The sequence below is a fragment of the Galeopterus variegatus genome, unplaced genomic scaffold, assembly GCF_000696425.1.
Source record: "Galeopterus variegatus unplaced genomic scaffold, G_variegatus-3.0.2 Scaffold3156, whole genome shotgun sequence".
Lineage (NCBI taxonomy): Eukaryota > Metazoa > Chordata > Mammalia > Dermoptera > Cynocephalidae > Galeopterus > Galeopterus variegatus.
Window position 1 is genome coordinate 101,768 of NW_007729267.1, and position 22,742 is coordinate 124,509.

General features: G+C 34.0%; 1 pseudogene; it reads left to right on the forward strand.

The window, feature by feature from the left end:
• The first annotated feature begins 1,100 nt into the window (after positions 1-1,100).
• Positions 1,101-22,742, forward strand: part of LOC103599948 — a 126,638-nt pseudogene continuing 104,996 nt past the window's right edge.

A 22,742-nucleotide genomic window follows, 5' to 3' on the forward strand; every position in this document is an offset into this window, starting at 1 on the left:
TTCCATAAAAGCTGCACCATTTTGCAGCCCCACCAACAGTGGATAAGAGTTCCTTTTTCTCCTCAACTTCTCCAGCACTTATCATTCTCAGTGTTTTGGATGTTAGCTATCCTAACTGGAGTGAGATTGTGTCTCAGTGTGTTTTTGATTTGCATTTCCTGGATGCTGAGTGTTATTGAGCACTTTTTCTTGTGTCTGTTGGCCATTCGTATATCTTCCTTTGAGAAATGTCTGTTCAGCTCCTTTGCCCGTTTTTAATTTGAGTAAAGTTGTTTGAGCTCCTCACTTCTAAACTCACATGTATGGTCATAGTGGGTTTAAGAGTTAAAATCAGAAAGTATTTTTATCCCATATGATATTGCCATTACTTTCTTGTAAATTCTTGAGCCAAGAATTCCAGAAACCCAGGGACGATGATAGAGCAATTTATAGCATTGTGGATAACTACAATTGTAGCATCACTTGGCAGCTGTATGCTACCCGAAAAAATATTTCACAGAAAAAAAAAATATTGTGTAATTTTGGATTATATAAGCTGTATCACTTTTACATTAGGTATGTAGTTAGGTTATTCTAACAGATAAGCCCAATTTAGATTCAATAATTAAGAAAACATGAATATTTCTTGAATGCACATATAAAAATCATCTTAAGTAGCACCTTTAAAAAATAAGGGTACAGGTTTGAACAAAAAAATGTAAATAATAAAAGATTTAATTATAACATACTTATTATAGTTTTTGCCTTATAACAGGCTTTCAATAAAATATAGGTGGGTGAATATTGTAGATAGTGTAGGTAACTTGCTTGTATTTGTGCTCAATATGCAATATTACAGACTGTGGAAGCTTCTAATAAGTTTGTAGTTGATTCTATACATCAGTGATCTTTTTCCTTTTAGTCCCCATTATGAAGTGTGACCTTCACAATGAACAGCTTTTTATTTTTATAAATTTTATATTACACTTTTAAAACATATACAAAAAGGGACAGAAGTGGAGGATATAAAATTAAAAGATATAAACTTTCTAATATTTTATTCCCGCACTCTACAAGGTGCACACAGATTTTAGACACCACAGAATGGATTGAGATGACAGATGGAGAATGAAAATGCGTGTTTTAGAAATGCCAATACAGCTAACAGCAACCTGGAGGATAAAAATTCTAGGAGGGAGTCCGGAAAATGGCAAAAAGGGTAAATCTTAAAATTCAAGTTGAGATAAAAGCCATGGAGAAGAGACAGTCGATTTAGAAAGAAGAATACACAGAACATGGTTATAGTAGGACATGGGATTAAGCAAAATGGTTTAGGTGGAAAATGACATAGGTAGAATATTGGAAAACAATCATGTTCAAGAGAAAATTGAAAACGGTATCTTAAACTAAGTCTGCATTTTGTTCAGAAAAACAACGGAGGAAAAGATTTCCAGAATTTTTATGGAATTATTACTTACATAAATTATGAAGTGAGTTTACTAAATTTGATGATTATAATATTGTTTGTAACCTCAGCAATTGTAATTAATTGATGTTATAGGAGGAGATGGATTTGTATGACACGGTGCATTTATACATGTTAAAGTAGAGAAAAATCAAATGTAGAAAATTCTTTGAAAAAATTGTGAGAGAAAAGAAAGTGAATGAAGAAGTCACCAGCATAAAATGAAAATCTCATTTAAGACTTCAATTTCTACAAAAAACTTTGTTTAAACACAGAATTCTAGGTTGGGTAATGTAGTAAAATCTTATACATTTATGTTTTCTCAGCATCCATTTTGAATACAGGTTTAACTTTCTCATACCAGAAGCAGGACTCAGTCACTCTTGACACAGTGTCCAGTCTGCAACCCATCCAAATGGCTTAAGCTGGTGACCAGAAATAAGAACGTAGTGGCGTCTCTCCAGCCTAGCAGCCTGGGCTCCTGGATTTCCCACTGCTTCCTTTACATGCACCAATCAGGCATTTGCAGTGAACTTAAAGTGAGTCACACCCTATTCCCTTGTGGGTAATGCAGTTATGGAAAGAACTTGGCAAGAAAACAACCCCAGTCACTCGGAGAGATGGAGTCAGGAAGTTTATTACGCTAGTGGGACAGGAACACTAGCGGGACCCAGGTGAGCTCTCATTCTGAGATCCTGGGACCCTGAGTGCAGGGAGAGCTATGGTTATATACTTTTCTTGAACAGGCATGCAAGCCTTTTATTGGCCCTGTCTGTATCCAGGCAGAGTCATCCAAGCTGGGGGGCTTCATAAACCAGGTGAGGGGCTTCACCAAGCAGGGTTACAGAGACAGCAAATGTGGTCAAGGGGCTTTTTGTAAACCCAGCAGACAGCTTCTCTGAAAGAGGCAAGCAGCAAGGTTTACAGAAGCCGAAGATACAATCAGACATTAAACAGTAAGCCAAATCTCAGCTGTCTTTCACAAGCAAGCACATTCCAGCTGCAAAATTAAAACAAAGGGACTTAGAAATCTACTTTTTGGCCAGTTGCCATATTCTTTCTGTGCCTGGCTCATTAGTCCTGCCTCGCCTTGAGTGACCCGGAGACGGACGACTACTTTTCAGATTCGATTCTGGCCTCCCTGCCAGGACCTTTAAGTAAAAATCTGTGAACTTGTTTTTCATTGTGGTGTGTACTGAACGTGTTCCTTTCAGTGTAAGAACTAGGGGCTGCCACAGGCCAGGTTTATTCAGGGATGGCAAGGTTGAGGGACTGGGGGAGGAGGGATAAACTGGACACAGGTTAGACAAAAGCCACAAGGACATCTGCTAGTATAAACGGGTTTCTCATGTGAGGCAGCCCCTGGTGTTAGGTCATACAACTAGGCATTAGGCCGTCCTACAGGTAAAAGAAAAACTCCATGAAAGATCTGAATTTTAAGACAAGTAAATGACTGGTGGCTGCGGTGAACAATGTCACTAGCTTGGACATGGACAACGATAACCCTTCCTCTAGTTATTTCACATCTAGAATGGAAATATTTTACTATTGTTGAGATTTAAGAGTTCTTCGTATATTTGGATATGAATCCTTTATCAGATAGGTGTTTTGTCAACATTTTCTCCAGTCTGTTTTCATTCTCTTAACAGTATTACTTGCAGAGTAGATTTTAATTTAAATGAAAGTCCAGATTTCCATTTATTTTTCTTTCATGAGTTATACTTTTGGTGTTATATCAAAAATTTAATGCCAAACCCTCAGTCATCTAGATTTTACGATTTTTCTCCTAGAAATTTGATAGTTAGGTGTTTTACATTTAAGTTTATAATTAACTTTGAACTAATTTTCCTGAGAGGTATATGGTGTAAGATCCACGTCTATGTTCATTTATTTACATATGTGTATCAAATTGTTCCTAAAGCAATTATTGTAAAAACTATTCCCTTGTTTTTGAATTACCTTTACTCCTTTGTCAAAAATTAGTTACATTTGAATGGTTCTATTTATGGGCTGTCTATTCTGTTCCATTTTCTCACATCCTTTGTTGATACCACACTGCCTTGATTACAGCTGCTTTATGGTAAGTCTTGAAATCAGGTAGAGTGAATTCTCCAACTATTTCTTCAGTGTTATGGTGGTTATTTTAGTCTTTTGCCTTTCTATATAAACTTTAGAACCAGGTCATCAATATTGACAAAATAACTTGCTGTAATTTTGAATGGGATTTCGCTAAATCTATGGATCAAGCAGGGAAGAATTAATTGACATTTTAACTATATGGAGGCTCCCAAGCAGTGAACATAAAACATCTCTCCCATTATTCATATTTTTTTTCAGAGTTTGTAGTTTTCCATATATGGGTCTGTACATATTCTCATAGACTTTTATCTAATTATTTAATTGTTTGGGGTGTTATTGTGAGAAGTATTGTTTTTAATTTAAAAATTAATTGTTCATTGTTGGTACATATAAAAGCAATTGACTTTTGTACATTAACTTGTATCCTAAGACTGTGCCATAAAGTGGCCTTCCATATGGGCAGGTTCCAAATCCAAGGGTTCAAGCAACCACAGATCTAAATATTTAAAACAATAATAATAATAATGATAATAATAAACCCAACAATAAAAAAAATACAAATTATAACAATACAGCATAACAGCTACCTAAATAGAATTTACATTGTATTTGGTATAGTAATCTAGAGATGATTTAAAGTTTACAGGCGGATTATATAAGTTATATGAAAATACCATGCCATTTTATATAAGGGACTTGAGCATTTGTGGATTTTGGTAACCACAGGGTGTCCTGGAACCCATCCTCTGAGGTTACTGAGGGAAGACTGTTGGAATAATATAAAACATTGGTCAGGGCCTCCCTGATGTTCAGAATCCTGCCAGGGGTCTGGTGTGCACGCGGCTGGCAGCCACGCTGAGGCTCCGCCTTTCCCTCCGACCTCTTCTCGTATCTGGGCTGCAGCCACAGCCTGAGGTGTTTTTGAGTTATGGACTTGCCTATAAAGGACTAACAGTGAATGTGGGAAGCTTCTGAGGGCGCTCTGGGAAGCCATCTTGGGCGGCTGCTCCTAGATCTGAATAAAGCCTGTTATTTCTTCAGCCACAGCTCAAAGGACCTTTTCCTATTACCCAGCTCGACGACCTGCGTGGGAAGGGTTTTGACCCAGTCTGGAAAACAGGCTGGAAGGGTCTGTGAGCCCTAGCCCTGGCTTTACGGGCTGTACTGACTGACTTGTTCCAAGAGATATTTTTAGATTTGGAAATAGAGATAGTTCTGTCTTTTCCTTACCAATAGGCATTCCTGTCATTTGCTTTTTTTTTTTTTTTCGTCTAATTGCAGTATGTGTTGAAAAGGAATGGTGAGAGAATGTCCTTGCCTTGGTCCAGATCTTAGGAGGAGAGTATCCCATTTCTCTATGTTATGATAATTGTAAATTTTTGTGGCTGTTCTTTACCAAATTAAGGATATCCCTCTCTATTCTTAGCTTTCCGAGAGTTTTTATCATGATTAGCTGTTGTACTTTGTCAAGTGTTTTTGTTTGTTTGTTTGTTTTTTCTTTATAAATCAATGTAATCATTTAATCTTTCTCCTTTGGTCTGTTGATATGGTAGATTATATTTATTAGTTTTAAAATGTGGAGCCAGCCTTGCATATGTGTAATAAATTCCACTTTTTCGTGGTTTATAATTCTTTTATACCTTGTTTCACTCAAGTTGATTATAATTTGTTGAGAATTTTGTGCCTATGTTAATGGAAAATATTAGTCTATAGTTTTTTCTTTATTTTAATGTCTTTGTCGAATTTTGGAACAGGGATAATGCTAGTCCCAAAGAATGGCTTAGGAAGTGTTCCCTCTGCTTCTATTTTGTGGAAATGATTATGAAGAGGTGGTATCATTTCTTTCTTGAGTAATTGGTAGAATTCAGCAGTGAATTAATCTGAGTTAGGTCATTTCTTTTCCAGATGGTATTATTGATTGATTCAATGACTTTAAAAGATATAGACCTATTCGAATTATCTCTTCTGACATTAGTCTGTACTCAGCCTTCAGCAATTCACCCAAATTAACATTTAAGTTTTCCTACCAACTTGTGTCTCTAGTGACTTCTGCTCATAGTAAGAGAGCTCTGCTACAACTCTGTATTCACTGTCTTTCCAGATTTCAGGATGGCAGCTTGACAAGTACCATCAGTTTTCTGGTGTGTCTAAAAACAGTCACTGTTTTTCAATCGGTACAGTTTCTTGTTGTAAGGAAGGAAATGGTAATTTCCAAGTTCTTTTCTCAGAGCTATAACACAAATTCAAGAATGGATTTTACTGAATTTCAGAAATATTAGTGGCTTCTACTATGTAAGAAAATAATTTTGTATACTTCCACCATGAACAGCTTTATCAAGTAGTATTTCATTATATAGATATACCATAATTTTATACTCATTCACCAGTTGATGGGCATTTGACTTGTTTCTAGGTATTGTGCATTACAAATAAAGCTGCTATAAGTATCGCAGAACAAGTCTTTGTATGAACATATATTTTCATTGATTATATGTGAATAACTAAAAGTGAAATGGATGAGTCACATGGTTGATGCATATTTATCTTTTTAAGAAGCTGCCAAATGTTCTCCAATGTGGTTTTACCATTACACGTTTCCATCAGCAGTTTTTTGAGAATTCCACTTACTCTATATCATCTCCATTACTTGGTAGAAAGGGTATTTTTAACTTTTGTCATTTTAACACATATCTAATTGTAATTTATTTTAATTATTAATGATATTGGGCATATTTTCAATGCTTATTTGCTATCTGAATACCTTCTCTGATGAAGTCTCTATTCAAATCTTTTGCCTGCTCTTATTTGGGCTATTTGTTTTCATATTATTGAGATTTGAGAGTGACTTACATTTTCTAGATACAGATTCTGTGCTAGATATATGACTTGCAAATGTTTACTTTCCCAATCTGTGATGTAAATTTTCATTCTCTTAAGTATATCTTTACAAAGCAGAAGACTTTAATTTGATTCTGTCCAATTTATATTTTTCTAAATGCTCTCAAAATTAAATATAAACCCCATCAATATGGTGAAATACAGCAAGTAATCCCTTTTTTATTTACTTCTTTTTTCCCCCTGTGGACTTTTATCTTGAAACCCTGCAATCTGAACTGACTTCTTACCAGATGGTAGCTCAGCTGTCCTTCTGGAACTTTCTGTCAGCATCATTCTGCCTATTCCTTTTGCCTCACTTCCCTGTTGGATGCTTATTTTCTGGACCACGCAACATTGTTTCTTGTTATAATTCCTTATTTTGATTGAGAACATTTTTCAATAGTCTCTCAGCAAGGGGAAGATTTCCCATTTTCCAATTGGTCTCTCAGTAGGAGAAAATGGAAAATACATTTTTAAAACCAGATATCTGAAAATATCATTTTATTCACACTTTTGATTAATATATTTTTTGACTGAGAGTAGAGTACTGAAATGAAGATCATTTTACTGCAGAAAACACATTTCCACAAGTCCTTTTTTTAATGAAAAATACATTGTTATTCTTATTTGTAATTATTTGTACATGACCTTATTTTTGGTTTGTTTTTCCCTCAAAAATTTTTATCTCTAATATTCTAAAATTTTCAATGATTAAGGGGTGTGTCCTAGTGTATTGTTGTTGTTAACTTGGAAACTCACATCATTTAATTATAAAAGTGTGTTACTCAAGATAATTATTTTATTTAATGGTGTCTTATTCCATTGAGTAATATTGTGCAATGTTCAGTCATGTACATGATATTCTCCATCTGCCTCTTGCTATCTTAGAGGCTGAACTTCAGACACATTTTTTCACTAGTGTTAAAATACTTTAAAGCTAACATTTTTATTTGTGAATTGGAAACACTTTCTTACCAATTACTACTTAAGGATGTGTTTTTAACTTTTTACCTACAAAGATTACAATTCCATTTTGGCAGTCTAGCAATAAAATTGACAAACAATCACTAGACTATGCTTCTTTTATTTTTATTTTTATTTTTATTTTTTTGCAGTAAGAATACATTATGTATGACATTACTTAAAAGAGCTGTAGGAAAATAACACACCTGCTTATTTTCCTACTAATTGCATATGATATTTTTATCTACTAGAGAGAAATTTTCTTTTAACTACTATGTAAATAATTTTATTTTAAACTAGAGAAAATTAATTAAAAATATTAACTTCTTAAGGCAAACACTTATTGTGTGTGTGTCTGTGTGTGTGTGTCTATGTGTAAGAAATAGACAAATGGAATTGTGACTTGTATTCAGAATATTTTAATAAGAGAAAAGCAGACCAGAGCTTCTAGAGTAGAGAATCAGACTTGAATATTCAAAACACTATGAGCTAGGATTAACAACCTAAACTATTTGATTTCTTCTTCATGCTTTAGTTACCCAATCTTATAGGCAAACTTCTTATAATTTGATTTTATTGTGAAAATCACATGTCCTAAACCAAATTAGGCAAATTATTTTTAATTGCTATTTCAGTCTTTTCAGGTAGGTATTACTTTTTCCTATCTAAAGATGAGGAAAATTGTTGTTAAAAGATCAAATAACTCATCCAAAATCATATAATATGTAAGTATTAAACTGAGGATTAAATTCCTGGCACCTCACTCTAACACACTGGTCACCTTCAATTCACCATTTTTGTGAAATTTTTTCTGACTCCCCTGCCACATTTATACATCAGTATCTATCCATCATGGCTTCAGATGCTCTCACTATAACAATTACATTGCAGAGTAATTTTAATTGTAGGAATCTTTATTTAATAGACTAAAACTTCTTGGGGAAGAGTACATATGCACCACACACATTTTCTAGCACCTGGTAAGGCCATGCGTGTGTGCATGCACACACATGCTTATATATTAAGGCTTAATGTGTGCTAGGGAATGTATGAGGGAATGCAATATAAGTGAATACACACACACACACACACACACATTCCCTAATACATATTAAGGATGAAAGATATTTATAGAATGGCTAAAGAGAGAGAAAGAAGAAAGATAAGAGGAAAAGAAGGAAGGATTAAAGCTAGGAAGTAAAAAAAAAAAGAAGGGATTAAAGCATACAGATACTGGACTATTACAGGAGAGAATGTATATTAAAACTCCTAGCATAATTTTGGCACATGATAAGTTCTCAGTCATTTTTTGTAAGATGTGATGGATTAGCTCTATACCCTACCTATGAATATGAGAACATCTTATATTTATAGACCTACATGTTCTGTATGTAAAAGACAGTATTTCTCATGTAAATTTACTTATTTCTAAGCATGAGGTCTGTGGTTCCACAAAGACCACTGCTAATCTTTATAGCCTTTAACGTACTTTTAAATATGGTGCCTTTAAGGTGTCTACAATTGTGACCTTAACAATGCAAGGATAAATTATGATATTTAAGCAACTCTTAGAAGCCTTGTTTACAACTAGGACTTGTATGATATACTAGAAGCATGATGGCAATTAATGTTTTAGGAAAAAATGTAGGGAATAGGAAAATTAAAGTTTTAGTATAGGATGAGATACTATCTTAAAGATATCAGAATAAGAGTCAGTATATTTTATTGAGAGCTTAGTCTGCATCAGACCCTATGCTAAGTGTTTTATATGTTTTATTGTTTTAATCTTCAATCTTCAAAACTACTTCAATGATTGACATTCAATGAGAACACGAGAAGGCACAAAGATAAATCCTGTTACTAACATCTCTTTTCCCATGTATTTTCATAAAATTCTGCTCATTGAAAATAATTTTCATGGAGGCAATGCAGTATAAAAGAAACAAGAGTTTATGAGAAAACAAGAACTAGATTCTGGTCTAGATTAAGCCCCTTACTGGTCAGAGAACTCTCTCATTGGGGGGAAAAAAAGAGTTTAAACTTAACACACTCACCTTTCTGCTCTATCACTGTATGACACTGTCATATTTTCTTTACAAGGGCATTAAAAAAACTATTATTCTAGATCATATCTGGATTATGTGGAAAACAGCTCCATTAGATTTAGTGTTGTCAGTCTCTATTACATGAATTGATTTCTTTAACAATTTGCAAATGATTCTAAGCCTCAGTTTCCTTAGCTATAACATGGCATTAATGAAAAACACTTGCTCTTGGAACGTGAATTGGATCATGAACCAAAGGAAACACTACAAGTGGAAGTGCTGCATACATAATGTATTATGTTAATTTTTTCCACTGTAAACACAGGAAAATTTCAAACCTCATTTTTAATAGCTTGTTTTCTATTCCATAGGATATAGTTAATAATAATAATAATAGTCAATAACAAAAGTGTTTATAAACATGCTTTTTCTTAAAACAAAAACAAAAACTCCAAATCTGTTTGTTTAAAAGCACTAAAATCAGTATGTCTTACTCTCCGCAAATTCATCTCTCAAAGACCTTTAACAATAAATTAATTTGGGTTTACACCTGTACTAATACGTTTCACTTGAAACACTATATGAAGAGAGGTTAAAGATAAAGAAACTACTTATAAATGATGCTGCTACTTCCTCACTAGGCCTATAGCCATGTAGGCCTTTATAGACTTTCTATAAGCTTACTCATGCTAAAACAGACAGACAGACAAACAAAAACAACAACAATAGACTAACGAGATAAAACGAAAGAGCCTAAATAAATTTTACATTTGGAAATTAACATTTAAAATACAGTAGTATGAAATTACAGTTTAATTCTTATAACCAAGTAAAGATAACTATAGGCACATGTAAACCCCAATGGCAGGTTACTCCCATTCTGTGAATTACAGAAGTTAATCATGAGTTTTAAAAATTCAAGAATTTACAAATATGAAAGGGTATAATTTTGAGGAAGCTGGCAAAAATTCAACTTAAAACATAGTTTCTGCAGTCAACAATCTTTGTTTACATAGCAAAAACAATCAAGCAAACAAAAACTCTTAATAGTCAATTCTTTAAAGTGCTTAACATATACCAATTATACAAACCACACAGCAGCTTTAAGGCATGGGACTATCTTTCCCATTTGATACGTAAAGAAACTGAGTCCCCGAAAAATTATATCCCCAATGTCTCACAGCTGGTAGTAGGCAGAATCCAAATTTGTATCTAAGCATTCTGCTTCCAGTGCCTGTGTCCTTATTTACTGTTCTACAGTAGACTAACTTGAAAAAAATACTGTATTTTCACAAAATAAAAATAATACTATAAAAAATCTGCAGATTTCCATTTATATTATGAGAGCTATATTTTTCACTTCCAATTTTCCACCTTGAAATTTTCCCCACAAGGGCAGGGAACAGGTCTCATTTTTTTGTGTGTGTTTCATCAATATACAGCAACTTGGCAATGATATCTTTGGCAATAATATCTTTGTTGTAGCATCACAATTTTCCATGAACATTGAAGAAGAAAATAGACATTTGAGTATGTACATGTGTCACATTAGTGAATACATTATATAATCAGGTATGTAGAGTTTGTTTCTTTTTTTTTTGTTTTCCTTTAAAAAAAAAGTGTGCAAGCGTCTTCATTCTAGAATGTAAACTCCATGAAGGCAAGAGTTTTTTTTTCTCATCTTGTTCATTGATATACCTGCAATGCTTATGTCAAAAAAATCAAATGGTCAATAATTATTATTGTGTGTTCCATCTAGCACATTCTTCTAAAATATCTCCCTCTTTCACTGATTTTGAGTTCTTTTACAATTCTGTAATTTGTAGAATATCCTTAGTAATGTAAATGATTCTTGTCCATTGACATGATTTGTGACCTTTGCTTATTGCACTGTGATTATTTATCAGTTTTGCATCTATTTGTACAGTTATCTTGGCATTCCTAATTGTCCCTGTGTATGTGAATGTGGGTGTTGAATTCAAATTTGAATCATTTTTGACATCTTACTGGTTCTCCTACTGATTTGTGAATTAAATAAAATCTTTAGTGTGTCTTTATTTTATATTAATTTAAGAGCCTTTAAATTTATTTAAACCTTAAAGACATAAATAAGTGCACAGCATGTAGTATATGATTAATAAGTATTTGTTAGTGGGTTAATAATTAAATGAATGAGTGATTGAATAAAATATGTATTTTTTTCAAACAAGACAGTTATGTTTTAGTTCTTACTAGCCTACATTTATCGTTATAATATGCCTGGCTAGTTGACTGAGAAAACTTGCAGGAAATGTAATTACTATATAAGAAATCAATACTTTCCTAAACATAAATTTTTTTGCTCTTTATATATTAATTTAAGATTACTATTCATACTGTATTAACTTTTAAAATATGTACAATATGTTTTATATATTTGAGTAACACTTAATATACATCACTACCCTTTGGCAACATGAAATAAAATAATTTTATCTAGCAAAACCTGTTCTTGAAAAAAAAACACCATTATAATTTGAAAACTCAGAAAAAGAATGAGCTAATATTTCTGAATTTGGCCACTGCACTTCTTTATGTCAGTAACAATATGTGGATAATTTATATATAAACAAAAATAATCTAATTTGGTTTCCACAAAATTAATTCTTCTAGACATTTAAATATGTGTCTTTTTGCAGTAAGTATAACATGAACATTGCTAAGATAGTAAAGCACAGGTTAGACAGTCTGAGTTTCTTCAGGATGTACTGAGCACTTTTAGATATTAGGCCTTCTGTTGGACATTAAGGAAATTTGAAGGTAACAGTCACTAAGAGTTCATAGTATAGTGAAGAATATAGAAACACAAGAAATAAAAATTCTATTTAATAAGTACTATTGTATATGTATAATGGTATGTGTATGTATCAGAAATAGACTAAAGCATTGACTCATCACCATTATTTTTATGTCTATTCTGCTTATAGCATTTCTAACCAAGTCTAATGTCTTTGTTTGCAAATGATTCTCCTTTCATATTATTTTTAGCAATATGGATTACCAATTTTACAGAGTGAAAATTTCATTAGACAACGGGTAGTCCAATTTTAGTGCTTGACTACATATCACAATATTCCAGGAAATAACTTGAAGGGATTGCAGCTCTTCTTATTTTGATACTATTTATTTACAACTGGAGAAGCAATTAAAGATCAGGGATAACAGACAATATATTCCTAATCATAAATCTGGGGGAAAACATGAAATTATGACTGATGATAAATAGGATTCACATGTTTCAATTATCTGTTTGCAAGAGTGACACCAAATAGTTATTACATTTTCTATCATTCCAAACTTGTGTATATAGGGATATATTTGCTACAATTGAGAGAAAAAAATATGATCCGTTTGGGCATATTTTGCCAATTTTCTCACATAATCTGGCACAGAATAAACTTTTATTTAAGGAATGCAAAAATTAATATAGAGAATGACTGTTCTTTCAAACCTATATGTGTTTTGTACCAAATCATCACAGTACTTAAGCACAAGGGCTCCTGAGTCAAAGAGCCAAGAAACAAATCTTGGTTTTTCCAAATTATATTTCTCTTATATGGAAGAAATTTCTTAACTGTTTCCTCATCTGTAAAACAAAGATAATGATTGTTCTTTTAGAATAATTGTGAAGACTGAAATAAACACTGAAACTATCTTTTAGATCTCAGGCTTTTCAAATAAAATGTAATATATTTGTTAACTTTTATAAAATAGTATATATTTAGAGAAGCACAATAGCTATATTTTGATGAAAATATCAAACATATCTGACAGTTCACATAAAAAAAGTTTGTATTAAGGAAATCTAGACAATTGGAATAAAGTTTTTTATGGAATTAGGTCTAATTATGTTGGAAGAAAGTGAGTTGTTTGATTGACTAAACGTACAGTATTCACTACCTCTAATCTTTCATAACAGTTATCACAATGACAAGTAGAGGTTTATTTTTGTAACTTTTTGTTTAATGCCACTCTGTCTCAAGTGTCCTCGAAGTATGTAAAAGAAGAAACTCTAATCTTTCCTTCTCAATAAAATGTTCCCCATGACTTGTAGGGTTCTTGGTCTATACATAAGCTTAATAAATATTATAGACGGTCAACAGAATAGATGAAATAAATTAATAATTTAACTCAATTTTTAGTCATTAAGTACATTTATTGTTCGAAGTTTGGGGAAATTGTTACCTTCAAATCTCTCATGGCTCTTTTCTTTACAAAATATCACAGTTATAACATTTATAATAATGCTATCAAATCTTAATGCCATTTTGTACTTTCTTTTTTTATTGAAACGTAAGTGATTATATGTATCTGTGGGGTACAGCTTTGAATATCAATACCTGTGTGCAATATGTGATGCTCAAATCAGGATAATTAGTATATTCAATATTACACATTGTGATCGTTTTTATACTTTTCTTAGCACTTGCAAAATTGTCAAAAATACTTCATGAATTAGGAAATATAAATCTACCATCTCTGATGACGATTTTAGTATACCTGAATAATTTATCTGAAGTTTATAAAGTAATTTTCTGAAGTGAAAATACAAATCTATGTATTCTTACCTCTGCAACCAATTGTATATTGCTCTATGAGAGTGAAACAGATTCTTTGTAATTTTAAATTAAATAAGAAATTAGAGAAATTATTTTATGGGCATTATTATTAAGTTTTGAAATATACATGCATATTTATGTATCAAAACACATACAATCATACATATTTTAAGAATTTCTACTCATCTTTGCACCCAAAATATATGCCAATTAAAAAAAAATATTTTGGGGCCGAGCCCGTGGCGCACTTAGGAGGGTGCGGCGCTGGGAGCATGGTAGCGCTCCCACCGCGGGTTTGGATCCTATATAGGGATGACCGGTGTGCTCACAGCGCTCACTGGCTGAGCGCAGTGTGGCTGGTCTCAAAAAGGACAAAAAAAAAAATTATATATATATAGTATATTCTGTATATACTCCGAACTTCTCTAAAAACTATTTAATATGTGTTCTATTTAATTTTATCTCCCCTTGTATTCCCACATATTTTTAACACCTTCTGTGAAGGTGGGCTGTAAAATCTAATGCATCCTAAAAGTTCATATAATAACTGAACTCTTCAAATTTTATGGGTAATTCTCTTTCTTAACCTTTCCCTAAGTCTTCTAAGAAAACTTTAGGGTAAGATTTAATTTTAATATGTCAGAAAACAACAAAACATGGAAATCAAAGTTAAATCGCTGATATCACATAATCAGTTAAAAAATCTTGAGAGCAAAAACTGAGATTCCCTGGAGAAGAAATTGAAGAATATTGCATAAAAAATCTATCTTGGCTTCCACTCAACGAGGCTACCTCACAAATAGATTTTGGGTTTGCCAGTCCCACGAAATATGTATCCTATTTTTTTCTGCTTCTTGAAAAACCCTAACTGATACATATTCACAACAAAATAAGAAATAAATATTCATGAAAATCAAAATCCTCATTTCTGCAACTGGTCAATGGGAAGAGTGTTACGCCTACATGGGTAGTATTTATAAATTTTTTTTTTTCTTCAGCAAGCACCTCAGCTGATTGTGGCTCTTTACATTGTGGGATGATCCAAACCTTCATTACTGAAGAATCTGGGCCCTTAGTAGGTCAGCCTTTACTGAGTTATAGTTTTCTATTGACTTTAACCACAGGGCATGGTAATACTAAGAAATATCCTGTATTCCAGACACACTCTCCCTTAAGCTGCATTGTCGAATAGGAGTCTAATTACCCCTTGACACTCAAAATTAATACCACAGTTAGCACAGTAATTCTTTGCCTATTGGGCCGAAATTATAAGGAGTCCAAAATGATAGTCAACTTACAGTTCAATGGAATTGTTTCCTGGTGGAAGCATTCCACTCTTTGGACTAAGACCTCTAGGCAAGCAGAGATCTTATTGATCTCAGGAACAGAAAGCATACATTTTGTTAGTGGGTCACTAGGAGTAATGGCAAGTGGTGCCACTTCCATTTCCACCCCCGATTCCTGGACCTGTGAATCCTAGATAAGGGAGAAACAGTATCATATACCGGATGCTGACTCAGAGCATATACAGCCTTCTCAAGAATCTTTTCCAACCCTACAAGGTATTGCCACCTAGCTGACACTGTAATTGATTCTTCAAAAGATGATTTCACTGTTTTATCAAACCAGCTACTTCAGGTTGGCAGGAACATGGTAAGACCATTGCCCATTGCTGTACTTCATTTGCTGTGAAGTGAATGTGTCCTAAATGTACTAGTAATAACATGCATGACAGCAGAGGGGGTGGAGGGACATGAAGATTCAGAGACCAGTGGTCTGAGGCATCCTCCAGTAGAAGATATCATTACTTCTCTCACCTCTCATCATTATGCATAATGCACAGCACTATCCATAGCACAGATGGCTCTCTTTGGATTTGTAGACAGCAAACATTTTGAAACACTGCTGAAACCTTTTTAGTTGACTCAAATGGCTGCCATTTTGAGTGGAATTTCAATAAGAAGAGGCCCTACATAAAGCCCAGGTGGCAGTTCAAGCTTTTTTACACTCAGGCCAAATAATTCAACAAAATTTATGAATCTGAGGAAATCTGTGTTGGAACAGTAGCCCAAATAGCTGAGTCCCTTGATTTCTGTGGAAAGCCTAGGCCATTTTCTCCTTCTCAGCACTAAAATATTCTTATGGCAGGCCATGGGACTGAAGGGCTTTCAATAAGGTGGATATATTTGGGTATATGAAGTCCTGATGTTGGGCAGTCTCAGCAGCAATCTGTTGTGGGATGGAAGTAGTACACTCCAATCAGATTCAAGGAGGTCCAGAATGCATTATAAAATACAGACTCCCATGCCACCTCCGTAACTCATACTGTATGCGCAGTGGGTGTTTCCTTATGACAAATTTGTGGTGGTGGAAAACACTTGGATATTTTCACATATGGGTTGGTTTAAGATGGCACTGTCAACATTTGGACAAATTCCTCATTGCAGCCTCACACAGGATGGCCCTGTAAGGTAATGATAAACAGAAATCTCTCAGTGGACAGAACTCTAGCACTACAATTGATGACATCTTTCAAAAGAGCAGATGACACCTTTTAAAAGTCATCCAGCTTCTCTCCATATCTCTTCAGTGTTATGGCACAATAGAGCCATAAATGTCATAGTGGCAGAAATGAAAGCTGTGCGAAGGCCTAATATTACAAATGCCTTCTCATTCAGACTATTGTGATTATTTCCACTGTCCTTTGTCTGACTTGTCAGTATTATAATCAGATGCTACGTCCTTGATATCACACTATTACTCAGGGAGACCAGGCAGACACCTATTACAATCCAAATACATTGATTCTACTTTAGATAAAAGTAATTTATCCACATGTGATTGATAAACAGTCTGGGTTTGGTTTTCTGCACACAGAGCTGCACAAAAGCAGCTCTATTTAAGGTTTCTCACAATGCCTTGTTTATCAACATGATAATCCATACAACATTGTCTCAGACAGGCTAAGAGGCCTATTTTATGATGAAGATGTTGGTATAGTGGGCTATGATCATGGAATTCACTGGTTTTACCATGTGCAATAAACACTGAGAATCAGTTTAAGAAAATACCTGGAGTGCTGAAAATGTTGCTTGGGCATCAGCTCAAGAATTACCTTCAGGGTTGGGATACTGTCTTTCTGGTTGCAGCATACATGCTGAAACAGTGGCCAATATAATGGTATTGTGACTTCATGTGACTTGAGAAAATAAGGGTGAAAGTAGATATATCTTTCTAAATGAACCACTCGTGAAATTCTGTCATGACAAACTTGATCTCTTTTTCTGGTTCTTAGGGGCAATATTTCTGCCGAGGGAGCACAGAAAATATTTCACAGAAATAGTAGCTGCAACTACAGTCTGACTACTAAGCTTCCCATGCTATTGGATCAGCAAAGTGTGTTTACTATACAGGCCGGGTACCCTATTTATAATGAGGAGCTATGATTGATGCTACTTTTTATGGTTTGAATGTTCCTTCCAAACTCATGTTGAAATTTAATTGACATTCTAATCATATTAAGAGGTGATATATTAAGAGGTTGGAGTTGGTGCTATTACAAAAAATTCTGAGTTCCTCTCTTGTCCTCTTGTCTTCCACTATGTGATAAGCCAACAAGAAGGCCCACATGAGATGTCAGTACCTCAGTCTTGGACTTCCCATCCTCCCAAACTGTGAGCCAATAAATTTTTGTTCATTACAATTATGAAGACTGGGGTATTCTGTTATAGCAGCAGAAAAGTAACTAAGACATTACCCAATCAATTGGGGCACTTTACATCTAGCAAGGAAAGAAATCACTAGGGCATCACTTCTTCCAAAACTGTTGAAAAGTCTTTGTGAGAATTTCAAAAATAAAAATCCAATAAGGGCATGGTAACCAAAGGTTTAGACCTTTAAGGAATGAAGTTCTAGGTTTCTAGGTAAGCTTTTCTGATAAGCTGAAGTACTTTTACAAGGGTTTGGAAAATCTAGAATGGGTAACCCAGAAGAAAAATGATAAATATCAATTAATTACTCAGGAGGAAAAAGTTGTAGTATGGTAGGCATAATGAGAGGGCATTGTAAGCAATTTTGAGTGATTCAAAAAATAATTCATTCTGTTGAGACCTATACTGTTTTATTAACTAAGATGAATGTGTGGAGCCTCTGGGATCAAATAAAGTGCCAGGCAACATGAGATAAGATCTGCTTCGCCAGAAGCTGCATAAGATACTAGGTGATGCAATTCAGAAGTTAAGGATAAGTAAAATCTCCTAGAAAAAACTTTGACCCTGAGATATAGGACACCAGAGGAAGTCAGTTAATAAATTCCCTCTTTATTATTCCCTCTGAAGCAATGAATTCTTCTGTCCACTTTCAGAGTTGTCTTGTGAGCTTGAAACACATTCTCTTTATACAGGAGCAACTAGCCTTGTAACACATTTTTATGAACTAAATCTGTTTCCCCAATATTCATTTGTTGAAATCCTAATCCCCAAGATGATGATATTAGGCGTGGGCGCTTTGGGAGGTGATTACATCAAAGTGGGAAGCCCTCATGAATGGTATTAATGTCTTTATAGAGTTATCAGAGAGCTGTCTTGCTCTTTCCACCTCATGAAGACATAGCAAAGAAAAGGCTGTCTGTAAACCAGGAGGCAGGCCTTCAGAGAACCCAACCGTGTTGGTATTCTGATCTTGAACTTCTAGGCTCTAGAAATGGGAGAAATAAATTTCCATAGTTTATAAGCCACTCAGTCTTTGGGTACTTTTTTATAGCAGCCTGAACTGACTAACACATACTTATATTGTGTTTGCATGTTACTTTCCCTGCCTTACTTCTCCTTTCCCTCAGTTTCACTGCCTTGGGATTGTATCTTCCAATAAATCATTAAAACCTAAGCTTTAGCTCAGGCTTCTGTTCTTACAAAGAAACTAAACTTTATACAGTCAGGTTATCAGCAATTGTTTCACCATTTATCAGTAAATATTTTTAAGGAGAAGACATTTTTTTAATGAAATCTTTAGAGAGAAGAATTTCTTAATGTGTATTAAATTTTAACTTCACATAATATTTGACCCAGCTCCAAAGTGGGGTCAGCATACTATGGTCCATGGGCCAAGCACAGTTTACCACGTATTTTTGCACGTAAGGTCTTTCAGAGCACAGTCATGACCGTGGTTTTAAATATTGTCTGTGGCTGTTCTTGAGCCATGATCAGCACTGTTGTGTCAGAGACTGCACGGATCACAGAGCCTAAAATTTTAATATGTAGACTTAACAGAAAAGTTATCAGACCCATGATTTAAATGATAAACCAACAATGACTATTTTGAAGGAAGCTCTTTTTAATTCTTGTTTCATTCCAAGAATTAAACTGGATTCATGCTTTTTGTTTTCCGTGTTTCATTTTTTTCTGATGATAAAATATATCTACTATCTTGACAGAATCACTTCGTAAACCTCAGCCAAGTTACTGAACTGCTTTACACTTCAGTTTCTTTATATATGAAAAGAAAATCTGAAAAAACAACATATGTATATACGAAAATTTAAAGGAGATCATGTACATTGTGTGCGTAAGTAAGGACAAAATTTGTTAGGGCTACTTGGTTTGCATATTTTTTGTTTCTTTTGCTTGCATGCTGTAGGCAGTTAAAAAATATACTTGCCCTCTATTTTTCCCTTTGAGTAATATCAATAAATATGTTTTTCTACAGAAACAAAGGAACTAGATTGACTTCAGCTTTTCCATATTCTAGTTAATATGCTCACTATCTCCTTAATAGGAATGGTAACAAATGACAGAATTTTGATTTGTTAGATCCTTTCTACAATAGAAATATGTATGAATAATCTGTGTTTTTTTGTGTCATAGTGGAAAGTGTGAATAACCTTACTTGAATTTAATTATTCAGTTCTTTTAAAACTGTGAGATTCGTGATACCTTACGGCTATTGATCAGGAAATGATCCAGGAATACCAGCAGAGTTCAGGATAAAAAAATCTTACAGAAATCAAAGTTCTCCAGACAAAAGAAATTGAACAGGAGTTTATCTACTAGAAGAAATAGCTCAAAGAGATAAGCAACAATGTCTGTGTTATTTGCCACAAATTGCATTTGTCACATTTACTGTGGTATGAGTTATATAGAAAATGCTTCCTAACTGTTTTTCAGTAACTGGACGAATAAGTGAAATACAAAGGACTATGTTAAATTCAGCATTTAGGATTCTGGGATTAAGTGGAACACTACGTATGCAAAGAGGAAAATAAAATGTGGTTTCAAAGAGTTCACTATAATCTAACAGAATCTGAATGGTATAGATAAGTGAAGGCCTGAACCCCAAAATTCATACTACATAGAAGGAAACATTCAAGTTCTAGTATACAGATGGGCACATTAGTGCAAAGAGGAAAATAAAATGTGGTTTCAAAGAGTTCACTATAATCTAACAGAATCTGAATGGTATAGATAAGTGAAGGCCTGAATCCCAAAATTCATACTACATAGAAGGAAACATTCAAGTTCTAGTATACAGATGGGCACATTAGCTCATAGTTTCAAATGGATAGGGAGATTCTCAGAGCAGCATAAATACTAAAGTCAGGGTAGGATCTATTTCCTCTTTATTTTATGCGTGCTGCTTAATGTTAGCAAACAAAGCTGGTATGTACTTGTGGGCTTGGCACCAGAGCTGGAGGCAGGAACAACAGGTGTCTGTGGCTGCTGATTGAAAGACAAGAGGGAGAGCTGAAGTATATTAGAGCTGTCTAATTAAGAGCCACTGTCAGAACCAACTGATGTATTAACCTTTTGCTTCATCAATAAGATTTAGAAAATCTTGGTTTTTCTTATATCTTTAATTAACCTAACTCATAAAATCTGCTTTGGTGATGTAATACTCTGAACCTAGAAGGGAATTTGTTAACTCCGTGTAAGTTGGTGTGTGATGTATTAAATGAGTGAATATATGTTAGAATGATTAGAACTACACTAGGCATTTATTAAGCACTCTATGTAAATTATTGTTGTTTTTATTTGTATTGACATTATTATGCGAAATTTATAAAAATAAAATGATTCTTTAAAGACTAAAAAGTTTTTGGTTTATAAAGTTTTTTATGGAAAAAATAAAAATAAATTTAAATTAAAAATAAATTGAACTACTACATTACATAATCATGTGCTAAATAAAGAAATTCAAAAAATAATTTAAAATAAAAATCCTGAGATTATTGTCAGTATAATAACTCAAGATATAACAGAGTTCACATTTGTTCTGGTATATATTTTAAGGCTTTCAAATTCCTGTTTAATCTGAATGATCTAAAGTCATAATATTTTTCTTTGATTCTAAATTGTTTGATGTCCATATTATGGTACATGATGTTAGAGTACTTGCTTTATTCTGCCATTGTCTGGTGAATTAATTATACCTAATTTTTCTTGTTCTGACTTAGCCTTTCTTCAAGATTAGATCAAAACTCGAAGCATTACAGCTACAGTCCCTGATGCATTAGTTCAAGAAACAATGTTCTATCACATTTGTCACTTGTTTTATCAAGCTATGTTCAAAACCACTTTACAGTTGAATGTGAAAAAGTGAAAATTCCAGCAAAGCAGCCCAGATTTCACAACGGGACAATGAGGAACATTTCCTCAGTTCTGCTGCCCCGTAGCACAAATCTAAGAAATCGAAGAGATTAGAACTGATTCCAATGCATCCTTTTCCCACCATCCCTAGATGGGTATTTACTAAAAGGATTTTGCTACAGCACATTTTGAATAAATAGTTTTTGCTTGTTCTTATTTGGGTAGTATGGGCTGAATTGTGTACCCACCTCCTGCAAAGTCACATATTGAATTCCTAACCCCTAGTACCTCAGAATATGACTGTATTTGGAAATAGGGATTTTAAAAAGTAATTAAGGTAAAATTAAGTCACATAAATGGGCCTAAACCAATATAACTTATTATCCTATGGGTAAAGAAGTTTAGGACACAGGCTCACACACAGGAAAGACCATGTGAAGACACAGAGTGAAGAGAGCTATGTTGAAACCAAAAACAGGGTCTCTCAAAGGAAATCAACCCAGCCAACACCTTGATTTTGGACTTCTAGATGCCAGAATCAAAGAAAATAAATTCCTGCTATTTAAGATACCGGGTCTGTGATTCTTTGTCATATTGATCAGACCTCAAGTGATTCTAAATCTGATTTCAACAATCTTCACGGGCAATTGACCAAATACTCACCATCTAGAAGAGATTAATAGAGATCCAAATATGTAACCCTGCTGATTCTATAAATCACCAAGGCTAGAAATTCTGACTCAGATATGAACTCCAACATAAGGCCATTGCTGATCATTCAGGCACCCTACCTGAAGGAATTACTGCCCCATTGTTTATATATATGAATACAATCAGAGCACTGCTCCCATTGGTGGCAATCATACAACTAGAAAAGAAGGTAAAACAACAACGACAACAACAACAACGACAACAAATAAATAAATAAATAAAACTTATTGCTTAATTCAGACTTAGAGTCTGAATGTTTATGTTCCCCAAAATTCATGTTTTGAGATCTAATCCCCAATGCAGTGATATTGAGAGATGGGCTCGTAGAAGATGATTATGTCAGAGGTGCCCGCCCTTGTAAATGGGATTAGTGCCCTTATAAAAGATGCCTAAGGGAGCTTGTTTGTCCTTTCTACCATGTGAGGACATATAAAAGGCATTTTTT